The 22,463-nt window shown below is 37.7% G+C and overlaps 1 protein-coding gene across 2 annotated transcripts in view; it reads right to left on the bottom strand.

Moving 5' to 3' along the window:
• Positions 1-22,463, bottom strand: part of SNX24 (sorting nexin 24) — a 183,015-nt gene that overhangs the window by 12,055 nt on the left and 148,497 nt on the right. The window lies entirely within an intron of this gene.

Raw genomic sequence — 22,463 nt, 5'->3', positions numbered from 1 at the left:
TAAATCTCTCAACTTTGCTCAACAATAAGCTCCTAAGTTTTAAAAAATTAAATTTTTGAATATCAAATCCTATCTCTCTATTGTTTTAGATTGCTTATCTTTATTTTTGATTAATATCCATCCAATGATTAATCACTTTCATTCTTTAGAGAGGCAGTGTGGTGTAGGAAGTACGTGGGCTTTCAGGGAAGACTTGAGTTTGAATCCTTTCTCTTTCTATCTTAAAAGGTTATTGTGAGGATTAAATGTCTCCAAGAATCTCTGATACACAATTAGTGATGGATAGATGCTAATTCTCTTTTCTTTGAGTACTGTTGTTGTATGAATCCCCAACAACCTATTTTACCAATTTTGAAGTTTGGATTATTGTTCATCAAGCAAACAGAGCTTCTTGGCCCTCTATATTTCAGGTATCTTTTTGAGTATCAGATAAAAGCTGAGTATCCTGCTTGCTGGAAAACACACATACATCTATAATTGTGCTTTCAGTGGCAGGGGGTTTGCAGACCCCTGACAGCCCAGCCAAGAACACCGGCTTTTAGCTTAGACAGGGCAATAGCACTCACTGCTGGGCTCACTTTTCTTTGGCCTGGAGCCTGAGGCACTGTTGGCTGGTGCTGTGTGCCAGCTCCCCAAAGGGGACACGTTGGCCTTCTTGTTTCAGTTTTCTATCTCTTTGTCAATTAGAACCCCACTGGAGGGTATGCTGCCTTGCTATTAGAATTCATTAATGCCTTCAGCTCTGGGCTGAGTTGAAGACATTTGTCTGGCATTGAGGCTACTGTGGTAAAGGATTCTTTCTAATACACCAAAATCTATTGCTGCACCGATTCTAGAGAATAATTCATATTCATGATTTCCATGTCTTCTATATATTATTCTAAAATGCAGCAGTCAGTGGTGTGGAGGGTTCCCAAAATTAACAAAACATTAAGGAAAGTATGATTTTCCACTCTATCGTTGCTGGGTTAGAGTACAGCTGATGAAGCACTACCATGCTGCCCGTGTTATAAGAGGGGCATTCTGAACTGCAGGGTAGTGATGGGATCAGGCCCAGTGCTATCTACTTAATTACCCAATGACTCTGGTGGTGGAGTTTTGACGCTGCTCATCCCATTCCTGGATGCAAGTTGGCACACATGGCCTGTCAACTAATTTATACAGTAAAACATCAAGAATTCAAAATGAATGTCACAAGTTTGGAGAAAAAGCTACAAATAAATCCTAATAAATTTTACAGGTATACACACAGAGTGAAATACTGTGAGAAACAGAATTAATTACCCAGATGCAAGACAGAGTAGCTGTTTATGTGCGAGAGTCATGGGTCTCAAATGGTAGGTCTACAAGAACTGCTCCTTTCACATGGCATCAAATGAGCTGAACAGTTCTCTCACCCCACTTAAGGTGATATTATCAAGCAACCCCTGCCACCACAAAAGAGAAATAAGAATAAACCTAGGAAGAGCTAGAGGCAAGCAATGAAAATAACTAAAAGATTTCAAAATAGTTTCCATAAAAACAAGTCATCCAATATTGGGTATGAAGAATAGAACCAGGCAGTGGAAAGTCAAGGGGATAATGATCTTTAAGTTAACTAACTGTTCTGTTAAGGAAGGTGGCCACTGGTTATCCAGCATTTTCAAAGCTGCTGGAACAAGAAGAAAGTACTGTCAAAAGCAGCAAGGAAGGAGTCATTTTCTAATTGAAGCATGTGCAATAAAAGTAGTAAAAGTGACACAGTATGAAAAGAATAGGCACTGAAGAGTATCAAAATATGCTGGGCTCTTTAATAGACTTGCAGATTGGAGATGGCATAGAACTAACAGAGAAATGCCCTAAAGAAACTTCCATCCAATCTGTCACTTAGGAATACAAGAAGACCAAAAATCAGGTTATTATGATGGTACACGTAGGAAATGGGGTTAAATGAAAGAACTGTTACAGGTGTGTGATAGGCTGCTTGACATACTTCGATATTACTACATCCAACTCTGATAAATAGCAAAACTGTGCAAAGAGTGTATTTTGTAAAAAACAAACAAAACAATTTTTCTTTACACAATGCTACTCACTCTTGTAAGAATAAATGACTTTCTCTAAAGCAGACCAGATATTTCCTCAGAAATATCACTTTAAATGAAGAATTTAAAAAAAATTAAACTCTATGAAAGCATTTATAAAAAACTTACTGCATGGGGCAGAAAAACAACAGCATTACCACCAACAGCCCCTGCAAGCTCAATGTTTACTCCAGAAGAAATGTTCTTTTTATTGAAAAGGTGCAATTATCATCATGTAACACAAATCACAAAATCCCAATTTTTCTACCTTATCAGCTTTATAAAATCATGTTCCCAAAGGATACCATTGATTAGTTGCACATGTTCTTTCTGTGACATCCCAAATACTTAATTGTCGGTTATCTTTTCTTCTTCGGTAAGTAAAATGTAGTCACAAAATTACAGAGGGACTTGTTCTGCCTTAACCTTCACGAGATGCCATCATGCAGTGGAAAACACTGGTAAAATATCACAGGATAACGCCGTCCGACAAGGGAGACATATAAACACTGTAATGATTTCCCACGAGTTTCCATTTTAGAAAATTGTCACTAAGGCGAGCATAAACGGTGACACATCTCCACTGAGAACACGGTGAAATCGAACGCTGGCATTCTAGTTAGGTCCAAACCTACCCAGCAGCCAATTATAACAGGAATGGAACATCTTGTTGAAAACTTGGACAAGACCACTTTGCTAACCTTCTAAGATCATAGCACAGGGCTGTGTTGTTTTCACTGATTTGATCCTTTTATTCCCTTTTACACACACACACACACACACACACACACGTTTCTTCCTATTGTCTATCAGGGTTGTTATAAACTGTAGGGAACCTCATTGTCACAAAAGCTACGGTATTGAACTAAGTCAAGAGGTTTACAAGAGCACTTTAAGCCCTTCCTCCATTCCATCTAGTTTGGTTTGAAATGTCCGGCTGTTGGGGTGACAAAGTTCACCACCGCAGCTTTTCCTCTCTTTACCAGGAAAGATGCTTCATACCATATCTACTTCAGAGATATGGCTAAAAACAGGGAGGGAGAAAAATCAATACCTCCTCACTGCAGTAACTGGGCTCAGTGTCACTGTCCTCTGGGACCCAAAACCTACGAACTCACAGAGGCTCTGTAGTCCTCAGTCTTCTACTTACCACTTCCCTGCACCTGGTCAAAATTTCACAAAATGAGTCATAATCAGGTTTTTTGACTTTTAAAAAGTCAGCCAGTAGACAGATTTAAGAAGGATCGTGACCACCTGAAAAATAAAAATCAGATGTGCTCTGAAGAACCCACTGTACGGTGCATCCCCCTTTTTGTGTGTGACACCATTTGCAAGATGCGTCTAGCCTGTACCTTGGTAAAAACTGCACTACTCAAGGAATTCAAATAGACACCTGCTATGGTTTCACAGGGCTTTATAGATTATCTTGCAAGAAATCTGAGGACCTACACTAAACGCTGAATGCGGGAAAGGGCCTATTTAAAATAATAACGAATCTGTGCAAAGAAATAATATAATTTGGCCTAAGAAGATTTGAAAAAAAAAGGAATATCATTTCTGATAATGTGGCTAAAAGGAAAAAACTAACCATGGACAAAAGAAAGTGGAAAATCAATAGTCTTTGGAGCTATTTTAATATCAAAACTTACATTCTGTGTTTTTCTGGAATGTATTCATATAAAAGTATTCGTTTAGCACTTACTAACTACAAGCATTGTGTTGGGGACACAATGGTTAGCCCAACAAATATAGTCCTGTCCTCCCAGGGTTTACCATTGGGTAGGGAAGATGAATGCTGATTCACAGTAATGAATGTGAAATTACAAACTGAATTAGTACCTTAAAGGGGAGTAGCTAGTTTCCTTGATCATTAGTAACAAAGCACCCCTATTAACCTGTGGGGTGAAGGAGAGCTTCCCTGGGGAAGTGACCCTTGAGCTGGGAGTTGAATGAGCTAATGAGAATAATGTGAGTAGGATATTCCAGTTTGTTCAAAGGCCTGTGGAAGGTGGAAGCATGACATTAAAAAAAACCCTTAAAGAAGGCCACAGAAAAAAATAAAGCTAAGCAATAAAATGGGGTCACCTAAGCTGGAGAGGTTAGGCAGGGCTTCTGGATCATGTGAAGGATTTTCTTTTCTTTTCTCTGTAGACTTGGGAGTCACTGAATGATCTTATGTGGGTGGGTGGTAGGTAGATGGGGTATCTCACTGTACATGACACCATCTGATTTGTATTGTGACTACAACTAGAACAGTAGTAGTGTTAATCAGATCCAGGGACCATGCATTAAATCCTCTCTTTGGCTAACTCTAAACTGCGTCTTAACTAACCCACTGAGCTAATTTTAATGACTATATATTTTTCATTTCATATTTGGTTCCTTTTCAAACCTGGAAGCTCTATTTTTCTTAGAGTCTTAATCTTTTCTTATGCCCAGATTAAACGTTTATTAATTTGTTTCTGTTAGATTGTTATTTTACTTGCAGTTCTTTGGATCTAATCCTGCTGTTTTGTGTCTCTGTTCTCACTCATAGCTGTTTATTCCTGTAGTTTTCTATGTTTTGTAGTTTTGGTTCATAAGCTCATATTCAGAAAGGCTTTATCTGTGGGAATCTACTGCAGGCCAAGTTCTAGGTATGTCTTCCTTGAGTGGTTTTGCTTCTGCTCCTAGGAAGCAGATCCCTGACTGGGATCCTAGAGACATAATCAGCTTTAACTCAATGATAACATTAATTTTCTAGATTGGGGCTTCTGAGATTATGCAGGTACTGCAAATACTATCTATCTATCTCTCTCTCTCTCTCTCTCTCTCTCTCTCTCTCTCTCTATCTATCTATCTATCGATCCTAGGGATATAATCAGTTTTGAGACAATGGTAACATTAATTTTCTAGATTGGGGCTTCTGAGACTATGCAGGTACTGCAAATATTATTTATATATATGTATATATATATATAAAAATATAAATATATATAACTCTGAACTCTCAGGAAACATGGTTAGGAAGCATTAGGAAAACCTCTGTCTATGCTCATGGATTTTTCACAGGCCAGGGGTCTCCAAAGTATATTACAGACATGTGGAGAGTTAAGCAAGATCATGAATTGTGATTCAGGAAAAAATATCAGAACTTCCATTTTTACTTACTTTTAATTAAAAAATAAAAAACCTATCTTTTCTAATTTTTAGTATGTAGACTCACAGTATGTGTGTAAGATTTATTATTAAATACACACATTTTGGAGTGTTATGAAACATTTTTTATTGATAAGGATGTATGGTCCTACGCAAGTAGACTTGGCCTCTGAATATAATGTACTCAAGAGTTTATGATAGCCAAGCCAATAAGGCCCAATATATCCCTACCACAGTACTTGAAATAGTCTCTTTTATCCTTGTTTACCCTAAGGTAAACTATGTGAGGGCACAGCTCTATTATTGGAAATGCCCTTACCACCTCTTTTTAACTGGCCAACTCTAACTTATTTTTCAAGTTTCAGCTCTAGTGTCATTTCCCTTAGGAAACTTTCCCAAACCCTCAGGTTGGGCTGTTATCTTTTTTGGTGACAAAACAATCATTTCATTTGATGTAATGTTTAATACTGGGTTGTCATATTAACTTTCAACAATTTTAATCTACCAAATATGGTAATTTTCATGTGGGTTAGAACAACAATAACAACAATAATGTTTCATTTAATGTCTATTCTGTGCCAGGCTCCTTATCTTATTTAATTCTCACAATACCATGAGATGTTTTCATTATCCAAATTCTACATATGAGGAAATTGGGGCTGAGAAAGGCTAAATCATTTGTGACAGTTTCTTAGAAGGTAAGGGGACAGTTGGGATTGGAACCCAGGTGTCTCTAGCTTCAAAACTACTGTTCAAATTATATATCGGTTCAGAGTCATTCATTCATTCATTCATTTCCCAAATATTTCCTGACATTTACTGTATGCACAATAGCACTATGCTATATAGTTTAATTCTTTTCTTATTTAATTTTATTGGAATATTTCATCTTTCCCAATATTTTTCTATTCTATTTATAAACTTAACTTATTCCACAGATATATTTAAGGGAGCCATTGAAATTGGCTCAATTAAAATACATTCTTGGTTTTCCTTGGATTTTAAATTTATCTTAACATCTCAACTAATTCTTACAAATATATAAAGAATTTCAGACTAAGAAAGGCAACATATTCCATTAATCTTTCTATTAAAACAACAACAACAACAACAAAATGACTGGGTGCAGTGGCTCACACCTGTTATCGCAGAACTTTGGGAGGCCAAGGCGGGTGGATCACTTGAAGTCAGGAGTTCCAGATCAGCCTGGCCAACATGGAGAAACCCTGTGTCTACTAAAAACACAAAAAATTAGCTGAGTGAGGTGGCACGTGTCTGTGATCCCAACTACTTGGGTGGCTGAGGCACAAGAATCACTTGAACCCGGGAGGCAGAGTTGCAGTAAGCCAAGATGGTACCAATGCACTCCAGCCTGGGCGACAGAGCGAGACTCTGTCTCAAACAAAACAAAACAAAACAAAAAACAAAAGGATCTGGCCTCATAACATTTCAAAACCTGTTTGACAACTTCTGACTAGCTCAATTCTTTTCAGCAAATGACTGGGTACAATTACTTTAAAGTCACATATTATACATATTTGATCCATTTAAATTACCTGTGTATTGAATAAAAATGCACTTCAATTACACATAATAGATAATGCCAGGATTTATGGGGCATTTTCTTGATGATTTGATAGAAAAAAAATCCAAACAAATTTTAAAAACAATCATAGGCTGGGCACAGTGGCTCACACCTGTAATCCCAGCACTTTGGGAGGCTGAGGTGGGTGGATCACTTGAGGTCAGGAGCTCAAGACCAGCCTGGTCAACATGGTGAAACTCCGTCTCTACCAAAAATACAAAAATTAGTTGGGTGTGGTGGTGGGCACCTATAATCCTAACTACATGGGAGGCCAAGACAGATGAATTGCTTGAACTCAGGAGGCAGAGGCTGCAGTAAGCCAAGATCGGGCCACTGCACTCCAGACAACAGAATGAGACTCTGTCTCAAAAATAAATAAATAAATATATACATACATACAACTACAAACTAGCTACGTACCTGTAAGTGAAACCTAAGATCAGAAGACTACGGTATTTAATATTACTGTTTTACAACAAGCGAACCAAAACAGATTTAATAATTCAAATAATGTGGTAAGACATTTAGTTAAATACAAGTTATAGAATGGGAGTGCTGCTTTACTACTTTATAGAAGAAACAGTAATCAGAACTAGGTTTATAAAATGTTCCCTATAGATGGCCTTAGGAGACTGGTTTTTAATAAAAGATTTACAATTAGCACAGCCCATATGTGTTGATGAACTGACATTTTTTAAAGTGTTTAAGGTGCTTTAAAACAATTTGCTCTCTCAGGGCCCTTAAACATTCCCCCAACTACCTAGTTTATTTCAGCATTCTCTTTTTTTACATACTGTACATTTTGACCCAGCTCCAGGACAGCTGGATTTCAAGTGGTATAGTCTAGCTAGATGAGGCCTCTCTAGGGATATACATTCTTACTGTACTATAGTTCAGACAGAGTATACTAGGCTAACATCATTTTTTTAAATGAAGACTTCCAACACCATTTTATATTTGGTCAGTTATAACACTACATTTAGTCACCTGTTTAAATGCTACAGTAATGTAATTGATGTTTTACATGGATTTAGGAACCCTCAATGAGCAAACTTCAAAGTGCACAGTAGTTAGTGGGAAAATAGTGGGAGATGGTTAGAGTGTGACAACAGACTTAATTATAAGATGTGTAGCTAGTCCTCAGAGAAACAATGTATGAAAAGTGGCCCTTGTGGAGATGGCTCATAGGCTATAAAATAAAAAACATCTGTAAAGAAAGTTAGGAGGAGGTGCTTGGCCTCTTGGCTGCAACAAAAAATACAGTCAATGAAATTGTTCACTAAAATACACAGGGAGGAACAGTAGCCTACTGGGACAGAACACAATAGCAAGAAAGATGAGAAATTAGGGCTATCTACACATGACTGGTAAGGACTACACAGGGGGTCCACGCTGGAACCTGTTCTCTGAGTTCAGGGAAAGAGGAACATATGTACCCTAGCCCTTCTCCCAAATCTAACACTGAAATGAATCCTTCTATCACTTGGGAGCTGAATTACAGACATTTATTCAGGGACCTATACACAAGAATGAATATGCCCCTTTCTGGGAGTTTTCCAGATTACACCAGTCTTTCTGCACCTATGCAAGAGATCCAGTCTTCTCTTCTTCTTTACTAATGGAATACCAACTTTCTTGGGGTGTGTGGCAAGCTGCCAAGCTAAAAATAACAAAGAACAATATCAAAAACTGATGAAAATAATATATCCTGCCTCACTCTTCCCCCAACATTTCCCATCAACAACCCCCCCGCGCCCCCAATGCCCCCAGCCCTGCCCGCACCCCATCCCTTAGCATGTGACACAGATCTAACCAACAAAAATGTCACAAGAAGTGACTGGATGGGAAAAGTCAAAAAGCTTCCTTAAAATGACTGGTCAGGCTGCAGTGGCCCCCATCTTTTTGCTCATGTCTCTCCCCTTTCCTCCTTCCACTTGGCTAGAATATGGGCATGGTCTTTGAGCTTAGTTGCCATCTTGTAATTATGAGGAAAAGGCCAAAAGAACCAAGGAGATGCAGTCCTTGATAATCTTGAGCCAGTGAGCCAAAACCCACAATTACCTACCACTTTCCTTCTCAGTGATTAAGGTTAAAATTCACTTTTGGTTAAGCCCTTGGATTTGGCTTGTTACCTATGGTAGAACACATAAACCCCTGATAGAGCCCTCATGCCTCTGCAGATTGTAAAGTCCTGTTTTTAGCCCACAGGACAGAATACTAAGTAGCATTATTGATACAAAAAGAGAGAGAAAGAGCAAAGAAAAAGGAATTTTGATATTCTATTTTTAATTTACTGCTTTAGTACTGGGTAGAATACTTAGGGAAAAAAAGAAAACATAATGCTGATATGTTATTTTTAATTTACTACTTTTAAAAAGTCCATAACACAAAGAATAGCATATGAAAAATAAAAATGCAATTAGGTTCATGCACAGCCTATAAAAAGAAAAGGCCTAATACATGAAAAATTTGTAAACCTAACCCAGCAGGTGCCAAGAACACCCATTATAGGACAGTAAAGAAATCAAGAATATAGGTAATGAGATGAACCTAAACAAAGAAAAATGTAAGCTGATTATCTAGAAAAATATCCTCCCAAATTGGATCTTTTAAACAAATCATAGACTGTATCCCCAGGAAATGGAGTGTTCTGTTAAACTAATTTTACAAAAGAATGGCCAAACCACTGTAGAATGAGCCACAGGGAATAATTTAGCATTGGCTGGTGGAAAAAAAAATGCAATTCTACTTTAATAGGTCTTTTTAATCACAAATTTTATGATGATTTAACAGCCTTCCATTAAGAGCAATTAAAGGGAGATAGCAAGGATTTACACTAATATTCTAACAAGTTAAAAATGACTTCATACCTCTTCGAGCAAACGTTTTCTATCTTGAAGTTCTTAGCTAAGTTTGAGGGAGATATACTAATTTATTAAAAAATAAAAAGCTGGAAGATGTGCCTCTGGTGTCTCAGGATAAAATTTGTGAATTCATTTCTCCTCCCTGCCTATGGTTATCCCTAGTATACCCCGACTAAGGAGCCAGATATCACTGGGGCTGGGCAGAGGTTCAGGAGACACAAAGGTACTCCTAAAAGCAATGGAGAAACCAACAACCTAGATAGCTTGTCAGGCCTATATATTAACCACTCTAGTTGGCCAAACTGTACCAGGCAGTGGTCTACTCAACCACCCTCACCTCAGTCTGTTCCAACTGTGTCCTGGAAAGCAGGGTAGGGAACTACCTGGGAACACCTGACAGGCATGCTCCTTTTTCCTGAATAATTTAAATAGCTCATTAAAGAAAGAGAACATTTTCTTACATGGTTTTATTTACATTATGATTAATTTCTCTTTAAAAAGCTTGTGTTTTATACGTAATCCACTTGTGTTATAACTTCCTAGCCCCTTAATGCATGCACACAGGCCAAAGAAAGTATTTGTTCCATAGACTTGGTATGCAAACTCATTTATTCAGATCTTAAAAGCACTATCTCTGTGGGCCAATAAGTTCCGACAAAGGCCTTCTGTGCAATGGTGTTGCTCCCTTACTATTAGTGAGACTTCCAATCCACTGACCCAGTACTTTCTGACTCCCATTAGCCCCCCTCTAAATTTTCTGCCCTCTTGTCCAGCTTAAGGAGCTGTGATCTACCATCAGAATAAGTCCCCTGAACCACCCTCAAACCCATCAACTCCTCTTCCTCTGCTGTACTCGGAACAGCTCAGTTCTGGCTGAATCCCAGCAATCTCTCATTCATGCCTTAACCTAAGCTGCTAAACACTGAGAAAAATTACAGAATACAAAAAAAGACTGGTTTCATTTTAAATTTAAGCTTTTATCCTCAAAATATGGTCCAGAAATCTTGCTACTTTTCTCTAGAACAGTAGTTCTCAAACTGTAGCCAGCATCAGAACCACTTAGAGGGCTTGTTAAAACAGTTTGCTTGGTCCAACTGAGAGAGTTTTTGATCTAGCTGGTCTTTGGTGGGGCCTAAGAATTTGCATTTCAAATAAGTTACCAAGTTTCCAGGTGATGCTGAAGCTAGTGGTCCAGGAACCACACTCGAAAACTACTTCGCTAGAAGAATCAGCCTTTACCCATTTTCAAAACTTACCCTCTTCTTTTATCTCCCTCATCCCTTCCTCCACCCTCTCTCCCAGCTGATAACCACTCTTCACACTTCAAAGAGAATGCAGAAGCCACCTGGCTTGATCCTCCTCATCTTCATCCCAACAACTCTACCTATACTGCACTTCCATCAATCTTCTCCTTCTTCTGCTATAGTGGAGAAAACGTCCTTCCTTCCATCAGAAGCCAATTCCTATATCTCTGCTCTGGCTCTCAGCCCACCCCTTGACTTTCTCAAGTATTTCTTTCTTTTTTTTTTTTTTTTTTGAGACGGAGTCTCGCTCTGTCGCCCAGGCTGGAGTGCAGTGGCCGGATCTCAGCTCACTGCAAGCTCCGCCTCCTGGGTTCACGCCATTCTCCTGCCTCAGCCTCCCAAGTAGCTGGGACTACAAGCGCCCGCCACCTCGCCCGGCTAGGTTTTTGTGTTTTTTTAGTAGAGACGGGCTTTCTTTCACTGTGTTAGCCAGGATGGTCTCGATCTCCTGACCTCGTGATCCACCCGTCTCGGCCTCCCAAAGTGCTGGGATTACAGGCTTGAGCCACCGCGCCCGGCCTCAAGTATTTATTTCTTTAGTTATTTTGCTCTTCTTTCTTCTAGCTATTCACTAATTCCATCCATCCATCCACCCACCCATCCACCTCCCATCCACCTCCCATCCATGCATTTACCTATCTACCTATTCACCCTTCCATCTCTGCTGAACCATTCCTATCAGCACATAAACATGCACTCTCACTGTAAAACAACAGGAAAAAAAAAATCCCTCAGAGGCTACAGCCCATTTCTCTGCTCTTCATGGCAAAAGTTTCCAAGAGTGTTCTACAGATGCTGTTTCCCTTTCTTATCTCCAGTTCATTCACTTTTTCATGCTCTGCAAATTGGCTTCGGCTTCCACCATCCTCAGCTTGCCATGGCCACAGGTCTCTTTTGGGTTGCTAAATCACTGCTAACTTCACCTTATTCAGCTTCTGAGCAGTCACCACTCACCCTGACAGCCACCCTCCCACTTCTCTCTCTTTTTTTTTTTTCTGTGACTCTTCGGGTTTGTTTCAGATCACATTCTCACTCTCCTTTGTAGCCTCTTCCTTTTCTATCTGACCTCAGAATGTTGGGACTCTTCAAGGCTTAGCCAGCACCCTCTCCCTAAGTCCACCAACTGCCATGGATTTTACAACCATAAGGCTGATGAGGTAAAAATTCACATCTTCAGGCTAGACTTCTTGTCTGGGATCCAGACTCATCAAAACTAAGTATCTATTTAAAATCTCCACTTGAATTTCTTACAGACATCTGCAATTCAAAATGTTCAAAGCAGAACTCAGTATTTCTTTGAACAAAAATAAAAAAACCTGCCACTCCATGACCCATCAGTGTCCACTTTCCTCATCTCTGCCAAAGATGGCCGCATCCACCCAGCTGCTTCCTTTCTCTCACCTCTGACAACCAGGCTATCACAGCATCCTCTGGAGCTCCTCTCTCACTCATTCTCACTCTCTGATAACCTCTTTCTTGCTCCCTTATTTGTTTCCTTCAGAGTGCTAGCAATTATTTCCTTGATGGGTTTACTTGGCTTTTGTCCACTCAACTCCAGCTCCAAGAGGGCAGGGCTGAGTCTGCCGAATCATCACTGTATCTCTGCAGCCAAGAAAGGGCTCTGAATGCATGAGGGTTACTCCAGAGGCAGAATCAGGGCCAAGAAAGGTTAAATACTGAGAAAGCAAACTCTGGCTAGTTTAAAGAGAAAGGTCAAAGCTGAAGTCTCCTCATGGAATGCTCTGCTTTGGAAGGCAATAGGTGTCACTGCAGCAAGTGTCTGACCCAAAGCAGCTGGAGGCCCAGTTCACATCAATGCTGAAGCAAGAACTTAGAGACTGATAGGAAATTAAGCAAGGGATTTACTGAGGAAACAATAATAACATCTAACATCTTCAAAACGTTTTATGGCTTGCTAAGTGGCCTCACATACAATGGGTCGCTTAATCCTCTCAACTACCTTTGAGGTAGATAAGCTCAAGAGCACTTTATAGATGGAAAAACTGACTCTGAGATGTTAAATGACTTGCATTTCTTCCTAATAAACCAAGTCCAGATCCACCAAGTGAACAATCGCTGTGTCTTTGGGCAGGAGAGTTGAGAACCCAGGTCTTGCACTCTCCCTGAAGTGCTCCTAAGAGACCTTCTCTCACCACCTTCTGGTCCTTCAGTGGTCAGCTGCTCCCCTTCATCCTCTGGTCCAGAGCAGGACCCACAGTGCCTCTCTCAAGCTCTGGTGAAAGGCCATGCTGTGGCTGACTATGTTCATAAGACTCAACCAAGGAGGATGCCACAGGGAAATAAACAAACATGGTCATGACATGAGATGACATGGGTACAAGTTACCAACAAAATAAGCCATTGTTCATCTAAATCTTGGGAAAAATAATCCAAACAGAACAGTAATGCTCTCGCTTTGTGTCAAATGGATTCTGCTACCCAAAGAAGTCCCTCTTTGACCACTTTATTATGGCTCACAACAATCTCAACTTCAATAAGGACAAAAAAGAGAAATTAAAAACAGCTTGTTCACTACAATTTTTTTTCTTTCTTTGTTTTTTCATTTGTTCACTATACTTTTTAATATATAAGGAAAAATGCAGGCCGAAAATTAGGTTAATTTGTCTTTAATTTTTAAATACTATTATCCTAATAAGTGCTAAAAACTCATGTCAAAATTGCAAACATTTCCTAAGTTTTTTTACACAGCCCACTATGTCTTCATTTCTAGAAGAGGAAAATAGCTACTCACTAAAGCAATCTGTCTTGAGTACAATTTTGCAACTGGAATATAACTGAGTCAGACAGCAACCTGAACTCTGTTAAAGCATAACTTTGAATAATGCAGTGAGAAGAAGCCTCCCGACTGTGATAACTTTTCTTGTTTTGTCTCACTGATATTTCCTTATGAGGGTGTTTGGGTCAGAGTAAGCTCCTGAGGACTGATCTGACATTCCCTTTGAAACTAATTACATTAAACAGCAGGTGCCCACTTCAAGTTTGAGGAGAATGCAAGACGTTCAGGGAATTCAGTGCAGTTGGGGTTAATGCTCTCATTTTTCAGGAGCTTCTTTAAGCTTAGATATCCTCTGCTCCATTAACTGTGTCATTTATTTAAAGAAAAAAGAAGGATCAATCTGAGAGATTGAAGTTTAAAAGTATAAAATGCAGTGAGGTTTTTTTTTTTGTTTTTTGTTTTTGTTTTTGCTGTATTTTAGCTACCCTAAGAATATACTCTGAAATACCTACATACCTTTAAGTACATAATGCGTTAGCTAATCATATTTTCAGGGAAAAATCTGCTATTCAAGTTACAGATTCCAACAGATTGTTGTGACGATCATATGACACATAAAAGGGGAGCAAGCTACAGAGAGAAGAGTGATGGATCTGTGTCTGTGACTGAACTCTCTATCACTAAACCCAGTTTTGATAGAATAGGCATTTCTTCACTAATTAATACAAATAAGGATTACTCTGGAAAAAAAACATTGATGCTGATGTTACAGTAAACCAACAGATATCCATTATTCTTTAGTGGCCTTCTGTTAGTAATCTGATGACTATCACAATAATATGAATATTTAGCAAACCTAAAAGCACACCTTTTCAAACATACCAACTTTACTCTAAATATAAACAGAAGCAATACAGTCATAGTTTAAGAATATTTGCTCACTGTCTGGGAAACACAGTGAGACCTTATCTCTACAAAATTTTTAAAAAAATTAACAGGGCATGGTTGTACACACCTATAGTCCTACCTACTCAGGCAGCTAAGGCAGGAGGATTGCTTGAGCCCAGGAGGTCGAGGCTGCAGTGAGCTATGATCTTGCCACTGCACTCCAGCCAGGGCAACAAGGTGAGACCCTGTTGTTTCAACAACAACAACAAAAAGTGTTCATTACTTTGTTGGTTATATTTGAAGGATTTTGATAAAGTCTGAATAGCCAGGCATTCTAACACTGTAAGCTGACTCTGAGTCCTGGAGTAAAAGTCTGCTCTCATCAGTGACTCCAATGGAGTTGATTTTGAGATAAATATAGTCTAAGGTAAATGGTTTATATTTTATGCAGATGGCATATGGTATAAGTAAATATTCAAAAATGCTTAAAAATCACAGGTTCTAAGTGTCTTAAGACAGAGAAAGAACAAAAGAGAAGAGAAATTATAAGGTACCCTTTAGTTATGCAAAAGTACATGAGAATATGCAAAATTTAAATTATATTCCATTTAAGAGAAAAAAAGGAAGGAATAGAAGGAAAGAATAATCAAAATACAATCTAAATTGTTGCACTTGCAAAAAAAAAGGCTGAAAAAGCTCACTTGAGAATATGTCTCATTTACTTCCATCTTTGGGACTAATTATATAATTATTAACTTAACTATTGAGAATAAAATATTACTTACTGAAAAATAGCACCAGTGGTCTTACTTCCTCAATTTCTTGCTGAATTAGGTGTGTTTTAGAAGTAGTTATTCAAAATTCTATTTGGAGAAGCAGATTAATAACTACTGAAAGCCTGCATTATTATTACCAGTACTAATACTATTATTACTATTCAAATGCTTTTTTTAAAAGAGTTAATATTTTTTCAAATAAAATATCCAATGCCCACGCAATATTTAATGTATTATCCATCATACATAATACAATAAAATCTCCTATGGACAGACTTAATCTTTATTATTCTTTTAAATTTAATGTCAGTTTTTATTCTACTAAAGGACTTTGCTGAAAGCGAAGTAACTTCTTTGAGCCACCTACTAAACAAACCAAACCTCTCCCCATTTAGTAACTGTATATCACTGTACATATTTCTTTCAAACACACATATTACATTGTAATAATCTGTTTAGGTATCTAAATGGCCAACCTAAATTCCTCAAAGGCATTATGTGTTAACAACTTGTTCTGTGCTGGGCAGCTGCCACAGTAGATTTCTCAATATCTACTGAACATTGGCATCTTTCTCCCAATTTGTTGACAGCATGCTCTATATTCTGATAACTACAAAATTTCATTTCATAAAAAATGCTTTTGATATCAGTTTTCATTTTAGATTACCCATAGGTCCCATTTTTTTCCAGTAGCACAAATAAGTTGATTATAATTCTAAATTGTGTAATATAAAAAGAAGTTTAATTTGCCACAAAATACATTTTACATGCTAAATGGAATATGATTAAACATGTGTTCAAAGAACTGCTCAAAACAGAGGTTGAATAAATAGCAGTGGAATATGATACAACAGTTCCTTCAGTTTAATTCAAGTCCACACAGGAAGCACTGGCATGCCCTTGAAACACAGGAGATGCTCAAGACATTGAGGTTCTCCTTCCTTTCCCCCCGGCATTCACTACTACAGGGAATCAGGAACAAAATTAATACAGAAAAGGCTTCTATTATCTACCAGTCATTCTTCCCTGGAAAACAAATGCATGTGCCAAAGGAAATGACAAAGGCACAAACAGAATGAATGTTACATTACTTTCTTCCACTTCCTGCCTTTTTCTTCTGACTATCTGGAAGGGCAGGTTCCAAAACCCACATTTTAAGATACAGCCATAACCTTCCAAGGTGGTTTACATTCCAAGGACAAGCCACCTTCCAAACCTGAAACGGACAAGTGAGTTGAGTCAAAGACTAATGGATAAGAAAAGGAAGGCATCACCACTTTTAATCCCAGCTACTTGGGAGGCTGAGGCAGGAGAATCACTTGAGCCTGGGAGGCAGAGGTTGCAGTTAGCAGAGATCGTGCCATTGCACTCTAGTCTGGGAGACAGAATGAGACTCCGTCTCAAAAAAAAAAACCCAAACAAACAAACAAACAAACAAAAAAACCCCAAAACAAAACATGTATTTGATTTTTAAAATCTCAAGTTTATAATGAAAATTTCTTAAACTGTACAGACAAAAAAGTACACTCTATGGGCATGATGCAAATATTGAGGTTGTTATAAATATTCTAAAACTATATTGTGCTGATGGTCAGACAACTCTATAAATTTCCTATAAATGATTTAATGGTACACTTATAATATGTGCATTTTATGCTATGTAAATTATACCTCAGTAAAACTTTTTAAAAGTACATCTTTTTCATCTTTCACTCTCCTATAGCTGATATTTAAGAGTCAAGTTGTCAGAGGATTTGGCTAAATAAATACTAGAAGATGCTGACCAAGTTTTTCCTGGGTCAGCAAAAAGACTGTGGCTAATACTCAGTGTAGGGTGTTGTCAGGAGAATGGGGAGGAATTTTTCTGATGAAAAGCTAATTAAGCATACCACTTTTAATATATCTAATTGTATGTCAAGGCAGAAATACTACTTATCTCCTGAAAACATACTAAATTGGCACAAATAACGTATGTTTTGCATGAATTAAGACAAGTTCTAAACTTAATAATTTTGCTTTAATTTTTTCACAATCAACACTCTGGCATGCAAATGGAGTGCTGGGAGCTTGGTTTAGAAGTATTCAAGTATCTTCCCTACCCTACAATATCATCTGCACTTTAAGCTTATGGATTCCCTTTGACCCATGGACACAGCTCTCATTTGTATGGGACAAGGCAGGAGCACCGGCAATTTCAGAGGCAATGGTTCTCTGTTCCCACATTTGAACTGGTCTCCCACCAACAGCAACCTATAGAAGGAAGGTCTTCTTTCTTTTCAACTTCCTTTTGAGTCTGACAAGCCTGATGCCAACTAGTCTTTTCCCACCTTGGAAATGAAAGCTCTTATTTCAGGGGCAAAGCATGCTGTAGGTATTCTCTGTCACACTAGATACTGGAAGGGGCACAGAATAAGTAAATTAGTCAAGGCACACATCCCGACTCAGCACACCGGCATTTCAAGTGTGCCTCTTGCACCTTAAACTCCGTCTGCTTGTCAAGATTGTCTCTTATGTGAAAAGCTTGAGTTTTCTAGTACTGGAAGGAGAGAAGGTCAAAAATATGAAATGCAACTTCATTTTGTTACAGAAGAAAGTAAATTAAATTTCAACCCCAAACTCTTTATTGCCAGAGTAGGAGCGGATATTGGGAAGAGACCAAGTATTTGCTTACTTGGGATAAGCAAAGTGAACTTGCCTCTCTCCTCCACAAATAAGAAAAATAGCATACAATAAAACATTCCCATTACAAGGAATAACAGTTACTGAAATGCTTTTAAAACAATTATTTGATGTAACAGGTTGTTTGTGAGAAGAACCCAGTAAAGTAGATCTGCAGAGTTCTGCTATTATGGGCAAATAATTTCATCATAATCTTTTTGTTACTTACATTTAAATTTATAAATTGTAAAAAAAAAATTGCAAAAAATTAAAAGCTGGCTAAACATGACTAATGTATTATTGAATAAAATGTATGTTTTATGATGTAAGTATACTTACTATTTCTTCCTATTGTTTTTGACAAAAGGATTTTTGATATTTAACAAGTCTGGAAAATGAAGAAAAAAACCCCACCATCGGTAGGTTAGCCTACCTATCCTAGTTTTTGAGATATAGTCATTGTTAGACACAGCTTCAAGGAAAATGTTTATAAATTCAACATCTGCAACTACCTATTAAGGAAAGCCATTTTAAAACCAAATGTGGCTGCTGACAAAGGATTCCGGGGGACTGCTGAATAAATGGAGACGGCACAACTGGTAAACATGGAGAGGTGGGCTGTCAGCACAACTTGCATGTTCATTTTCATTTAAGGCCAGAAAGCTCAACGGTGGGCATTATGTGGTGTACCTAAAGATGACCTAATTTTACCCCGAAGGCAGGAGGAGAGCTTTTATTTAGTTTTCTTCAAATATCACATGCTTAAAATTAGTATTCTGTGATTATTACTGTATTTGTTATTCACTGGAGACATCTGCATAAATGATGACCAAAAATGTTCTTTCTTTAAAAGCACCAGTGCATAAAGTGTCCCTATCACATCTAATTATATTAATTCAAGTTTTCATTTAAGTAGGTATGCATGGCTTCCAAACAAAATTTTTTTTCTTTAGGATTTGGGGGTGGGCTCATCAGCCCTTCTTGGCTTCCACCCTGGTCCCCAGATCTACACCCCTTTTCACAATGCAGTGGGCATGCCGGGTTGCAGGCTGCTCCTTAACTATGGAAGCAAATCAATAGCAGCTGAATGCCATCTGCTTCGGGCCGCAGAACAGAACCAAAGTGTAAGCCATGCATCTTCCCTTATTGAAAGGTTATTTTATGCAAGTAAACAATTCATCGTCTTCTTGCACGCTTGATGCTCATTTACCACTTTGATCAATAAAATATGCAAAACAACAAAAAAATTGAATCCTAAGAGTAGTTCTGATGCCAGCGTGATAGTTAATCAATATCCGGCCTCTGTTCACGAGGGCAAGTGGTGGGGGTACTACTATTGTAACCTGTGAAATCCAGAGTGGTAGACGTAGCTCTTTCAGAAAAGACTGTTTTAGAAGGGATACATTACATTTATCCTGTAGATTACATAGAATACATTCTCATTGAATTAAATCAAAACACTAACATCAACAGGCTTGAATGTTACTGATTCAAGCCAGTACTTCCCAAAGCCTGAGAAAAAGTAATTTTGGTTTATATGCCTTTTAGAATTTCAAAGACAAATATTGGATGAGATCACTGACATGGGCCTTTGGACAGCAACCTTTTCAGCTCTTTCTCAGCTCAGCCTTATTAAGTCTTGGTTTTCAATGTATTCATGTTTCAGGTGAACTCAGTTTTTCTTCTAAAAACAAACTGCTGTGGGAATTTCTTGTGCACAGTGTTTCTTTCAGTCATACCACAAGCTGCCTTATTATATTAAACCTCTTGACAATTGATTCAAGCAGAATACTTTCTCCCAACAAAGAAAACTATATCATCTCACAGATGCTACCGTATAAAAGCCCTCAATTGAAGACTGTTTCCTAGCAAAACTGAAAACACTAAAAACGCGGGGAACTTTTCCATTTTAACTGGATATCTCCAGCTGAACTGTGAATTCTAGGGTAGCACAGGAATAAAAATAAGATAAATTAGATATCTTTCTACAAAGTCTCACAAGCAGTTTGATAGAAAAAAAAATAGTGCCATGTGAAATTAGAACTGCCCCTGAGAAGATGCCTTTTGTTTTAGCATGTTTTTAGATTTTCTGCATGCTATAAAGTTACAAGTTACCTATTAATCAAATACTCTTTACTTTTCCAGATAACTATTACAAAACAGTTCAAAACCTAATCTTGTTATTCTTTACCCTAGTCTACTAAATTTATCACACTTGTAAATACTTCTCTAATCATTAGATATAATTTGTGTTATTCAATGAACATATTTTGTCCTAGTTTTTCAAATGTATACCAAAGTGCATTGTTAAAAGATCTAAATAATACATGGGAAAAATGAGTAATGCTATTTGTTATATAGGAGAAAGGAAAATAAGTATGAAAAGTCTTACCAGGATATCTTTAATATGAGGGAAAAAACCAATGACATATTCCACCAAATTCTTATCAATGTTTGTATATCATTTCACATCAAAGACTATTACAAATACTTTACAAAATATTTAGCTGAGACTAAAATTTTCCCCGAAGTTCTCCATTATGAAACAGGCTAAATTTTATGGTGATTGTGGGAAGTAATTTCCTTGTGATATTTGTATCGTCATAAGAACTCAAACAATAGAACTCTCTATTTCCAGCTATTACTTTAAAATCATAGTCTTAGAAGTATAACTAATTCCTCTACTCTGATGTTTAAATACTATATATTCTTAACAATTTAAATACTTATTTAAGTCAAAAAATTGTGATGACATTAGCAGCAACAGCATGACTATAGAAGTGCAGTAGCTTTGAGTCAACCAGCAGCAAGGGTATAATTTAAAGGCAGAAATTTCCAGTGCATGCACCGTTAGCCACAGTGAACCTGTTACTGCTCTAAAGGGAATTGTTTGCCTCTTATTAGATTTTCTACAGCACAGCCATAAGTGATAAATGTACTGCTGTACTCACTGTCAAGTTAATCAATGCTGCCAAAGTTTTGTTGACCTAACAGTAATCCATAAAGTGAGCAGCATTTTCTCTATCCCTATGACATCTCAGTCCACAGAAGGACTACGAATCTAAAAGTAGCTTCGTGTGAGAAAGTGTGTGTATTGGGAAGGGGTGGGGGTGGGTTGGAGCAAGAGAGAGTTGATAGATTGGGTGATTTTAAAAATTAGCAGGTATTATGGGTCCCCTGTTCTGATGAAAAAGCATTTAAGACCACAGCCACAAGTAAAAATTCACTTTTAATGTTTAAAACCCTAATAAATGAATAACTCTATGAATAAAAGATGATTTCTTCCACAACCCCATTTCTTTACTTCAAAGCAAAACAAAGTACACCAACCCACACCTTCAAGAATCTCAAAGCAAAATAACCATTTCTACTATATGGTCTATGCCTGTCTACAGTGCAACGCACTACCAAATCCAGTACAGGGCATCAGTAATAAGAATGGTAATGTGGATAAGAAAAAAAATCCAAATTTTGCTCCACTGTAAATCAGAGCATGTGAAAGACATACCATTACAAAAGGGAAAAGAAAGGGAACAACAGGAGAGGAAAAGCTGTCCTGCAAACAAACCGCTGCCATGCTCTCACAAGCAATTATAGACATATGAAATATGAATTGCAATTGATTTTTCTTCCTGGGGTCACTGTGCTCTGTGTTTTACGCACTCTAGGCATTTATTTGGGCAGCAAACTGACAAGTTTTTGTAGGATGACCTCAGCAGTGTTATCTTTGCTCAATCACAGGGACTTCATTGTGGCTTCTCTTGACACTTGTCCCTCCCGAAAACTCACTGGCAAGGGATTCCTTGATAAAGACATGGAACAATACAATTACTGGTGTAAAGGGCTGGCAGAACCTGACCAGGGGATGCTAGCAACCTTTTGTGTGCCAATGAAAAATAAATAGCATCAATCTGGAAGAGTGACTTTCATCCTTGTACTTCTACAGCAAATTCTCTTATTTGGCTAGTGATAATACGGCACAATTACTAAACTCATGTTATTTGTCTTGCTAATAAGAAGAATAACAACAGGAAGTTGTGGCTATGAGAAAAAATACCACAGATTTCTTATACTTAAATAGCACTTTAAACAACTCCAATCATAAAAAGATAAGATCTTTTTGCCTATTTTTGTTTTTGTTTTTGTTTTATGACTGAGTGATTATAAGATTTCCCACATTTTGGTCTTCACAGACCTCCAAATTGTGAATGTTACTGATTAGAAGACAAACTATTTAAAAAAAGTGTCTCTGGAGAATTTCCCGTATTTCTTCCTATATCAGCCATAGGTGTTGGACATCTTTCCTTATGAGAATACATACATTTAAAGCATTCTTTTGAACTTCCATGAAGCATTTTTTTTTTTTTAAATTTATTTATTATTATTATACTGTAAGTTGTAGGGTACATGTGCAAAACGTGCAGGTTTGTTACATATGTATACTTGTGCC

This window comes from Theropithecus gelada, chromosome 6, assembly GCF_003255815.1.
Source record: "Theropithecus gelada isolate Dixy chromosome 6, Tgel_1.0, whole genome shotgun sequence".
NCBI classification, from domain to species: domain Eukaryota; kingdom Metazoa; phylum Chordata; class Mammalia; order Primates; family Cercopithecidae; genus Theropithecus; species Theropithecus gelada.
The sequence above is the reverse complement of the archived record's forward strand: the minus strand, read 5'-3'. Positions and strand labels throughout refer to the sequence as shown.